Below are 4,116 nucleotides of genomic sequence, written 5' to 3'. Positions count from 1 at the left end.
ATTGTCCAAACTGTTACTTCCCAATTTGAACACTAGGTGTCACCCAAGTGACATTAAAAACTGACGTGGTGCTGTCGCTGCGTTGCAGTGTAAACAATAAAAGAAAAAAGAAGTATGAAATCGATTATCGAAATTACTGCAAGAGTCAAACTTGTTTGTCAACATTATAGTTCCATACATCAACCCTCACATTTTGAAACATTCAACGGCCATTGAATACCTGCCGAGCTAGACTGCAATTGACTGATTTTATGAATCCAAACTCTACTTTTGATATTCAACCAGCAGCACATCGTCATTTTTCTGACTAGGTACGTGGCTCAAAACACGATAATTTAATAAACTACTTACCCCAGGGACTTGAAATTTAGATTTTCCGATTGTCGTAAATGCATCACGAGAGCATGTACGCGTCACGAGGTGAACACATTCATTCCGGTGCGGCCGTGAATTGGGTGACCAAGGTAAGTAGCAACACGTCGTCCTCATAAGAATTCAAATGGCCAAATGTGTTCTTTAATGGTCTAATCTACTATAAACTCTACTCTACTATAAACTACCATGTTTATGTCCGCGCGTGTAGGCAAGTAGCGTCAAACGGTCCTTGCGTTTTCTTGCTATCGTTAGCACGCTAGCATCTGCGCTTGCTACTGTTAGCTCGTTATCGCGCGTGGTAACGACATATATTCAAACGTTGAGGTAATATAGTTAGTGCGTCTTCTAGCGTTGAGACGTTCTGACGTTGGCGGTCATTGAGATATAACCAAATTAGGACGATAGGCCGCATGTTTGAAAAGTGTTAAGATTTGTTTCGTTTAAGTCGTTACGTTTATAAAGTCAATAAACCTACGGCCGCCATTTTAATTTCTTTACGGCAGAAATGCATGGCGTCTTTCTCCCTGTTTAGAAAATGATGTATTTGAGGCTTGCTAACTCAGTCATGTATTCATATTTAATGAAAATGTTCAGTGGCTGTACTTATTATTACTTATTCATATGCATATGAATACACACAGTTTTTGAGTCATTACAAACGATTTCTTTTTACATGCACGTTTTTGGTTGACTGATTTTCTGAAAATACGAGCCTCGGGGGATTTGGAAGTCTGTTTAATGTTCGAAAAATGTATTTTTGTATGCCTCAATAAGGCATTGCAATCTGTATGAGTGGTTTGTATGTGATCTCACTGCACACATACATTGTCACCGTGAGAACCCTGACGGCCGTGATTGAGTTGTTTGATAATATGTTTGAATTACACCATTTTTCATGAAAATTGGCTGATCATGAGAGGAGCATCTCTGGTTCTGACCATTTTGCGGATGTGTAAAAAGTGTGTTGTGGGTTCTGTGGAAGTTTGAACATTTTCTCCAAACATAAGAAGATTCACGTTTGCATGCTGTATTGTATCTTATTTTTGATTGGTAGAGTTTGTGTGCAAGAAATATTTTAAATTCTCAAACCAAAATATTTGTTTGTATTTAAAAATAATATATTTTTAAAAATTTTACATTTGTCAGAAATGTATGTTCAAGTATAGTAACTGATTTCTCTCTCTCTCTCTTCCTCTCTATGCAGTTGAATTGCTTTGATCAGGTAAGGTGTGGATTATGATTATTTAATTTCACTAATGGCATCAGACAGATTCATAATTTTTGCAGCAACAAAATAATTCTTTCTTCATGCTCTTGATTTTTACTGGATTTTGAAAATACAAGACTAAAGGAGATTGGAAAGTAGGTTTTGGTGTTACATAGAAAAAACCCTGAAAAAATACCTCAACAAAGATTCGAGGTTTTTTTTTTGTGGGAGAGATTTGGCATACATTACAACGTTTGTTGTTGTGGTGGTGCTTTACACATTGTCCAAACTGTTACTTCCCAATTTGAACACTAGGTGTCACCCAAGTGACATTAAAAAACTGATGTGATGCTGATGCTTCGTTGCAGTGTAAACAATAAAAGAAAAAATAAATATAAAATCGATTATCCAAATTACTGCAAGAGTCAAACTTGTTTGTCAACATTATAATTTCATACATCAATCCCTCACATTTTGAAACATTTTACGGCCTTTGAATACCTGCCGAGCTAGACTGCAATGCTTTTTTCATCGCCACTGCATGTCCTTCAAAAACAAGTGGTAGCTTGTTCAATTTTCAACGACTTTCATGAGGCAGTCTTTTTACTTCTGCTATCATTACAAAGCATATATAAATACGTTCTAGGGTTTTTTCTTTGAGATGCTGTTTCTAACATTGTGACTTTTCAGTCGTGTTGTGTGCAAATAGCGACTAGTCCTCAAATTGATTTTTCATTGGTTTGGATGGGTTTGTATGGTGACAGGAGCATCCCCAGTTGTGACCACTGTGTGGATGTGTTTGAAGTGAATCATATTAAAATGTTTATGTTCTGATTTTGCTTAATTTTGGTTAAGTAGATTGTGTGCTAAAAATATTTAAAATATCAAAATGTGTATATTTTAAATAGTCCTGCAACATTTTGTACAGTTTTTGTACGCAGATGTATGTTCAAGTTCAATAACTGATTCTCTTTTTCTCTGTTTGCAGAGTTCATTCGCTTTGACCAAAGGTGAAGTGCGGATTATATCCAGCCAGCTAACCATGCTTCCACCCATTATGCAATAAAAGTTTCATAGTGATGTTTAACTGTAAAAAATGCTGTTTGTTCTTTGTACAACATACAATTAGATGCAGAGATCCTGTCACCTGTTTGCAAATGCGTTTATACATTTCATGTACAAATGCTATTGTTAGGAATATTACAATCTTTTATCATTTACTGCTGTGCCATTTATCATTCATTTTGTGGCCACATAATAAACACATGATTTTCTGCACAGAATTGCTAACCGATTTTCATATTTTATTATAAATTGTCATGCAAATTTAATTTCATTACTTATTTTTTTAATTATTTACTTAATTCAAAAACCATTTCTAGTATACGGCGGGTCTGCAGTGACAGTAAAAATAAGGTTGCCGTGCCACCATTTTTTAAAGCTGACGTGAATTACAAGAGAAGTAGAAAGATGGTAATGTTGTAACAACTATTTGAACACTGTGGTTGACTTTAATTAATGCTTTTATGCTTTTTGTACCCCTTCTCCCCAGGCTGCCGACTGAGTCCCCCCCCCCAACCCTCTTTATTGCTGCTCCACTTTTTGTCTCTGACTTCTTTCACTCACTGTCTATCTTGGATTGACAAGACGCATTGTGGTGGACGTTGACTGATCCCTGTGGGCTGGATCAGACATTGACGAATCAGACGTGGACTTTGATCTTTTTTTTATTTTTGATCCTTGTGGTGTGGATCAGACGTTGACTTGATCCCTGGTATCTGGATCAGACCTTGACTTGATCCTTACCTGGATCGGACCTTGACTTGATCCCTTGCGGTGCGGGATCTGATTGAAAAAAAACCCTGCCTTGGGATTGCCATTGAAATATAACCCTGTTGTGGGCTGTGCATTCAAAATATAACCTGTTGTGGGCTGTGCATTGAAATATAACTTGTCGGACCTGGGTCTAACTGTGAAATATTACTACCTCTTGTGCGAGATCCAATTGACAAAAGTGCAAGACACGAGCCATGCCGCGCAAAAGCAAGAAGGCGCAAGCTGTCAAGATAAGCTGGCAACAACGTAAACAAACCACTGACTGTGGAAGTGCAGATAAACCAACACCTGCTAAAGAATTGCTGGCCATTGAACCTGGAAACTCTACGGAGGTAATGATGTCTACGTCTCATGATCTTGTAACATGTGTTTTGGCATCCTACAGTCAAGATCATCCAAAGTATGCTGATTCCAGAAACAGTCAGTGTGCTGCAAACTCTGCTACATTTCTAGCTTTCCTGCAGGAGACAGACAATGTGACCAGTGCTCACCTGGACCTTGTACTCGATCGAGGCAATGAGCTCTATGTGGCCACCGTGGCTGTGCTGAAAGCAGAAGGACGATACGAACATCCTCATTTGGCAACCGATGAAATTCCATCTATTGTGAATGGCTTTTACAAACAACATGTGTTAATAAAGTATCAGTCAATGTATGGTCTTTTCAATTCCCCTATTGCTGATGTGGCATTTATGATG

This window comes from Syngnathus typhle, unplaced genomic scaffold (assembly GCF_033458585.1).
Source record: "Syngnathus typhle isolate RoL2023-S1 ecotype Sweden unplaced genomic scaffold, RoL_Styp_1.0 HiC_scaffold_34, whole genome shotgun sequence".
Lineage (NCBI taxonomy): Eukaryota > Metazoa > Chordata > Actinopteri > Syngnathiformes > Syngnathidae > Syngnathus > Syngnathus typhle.
Note: the sequence above shows the minus strand (reverse complement) of the source record.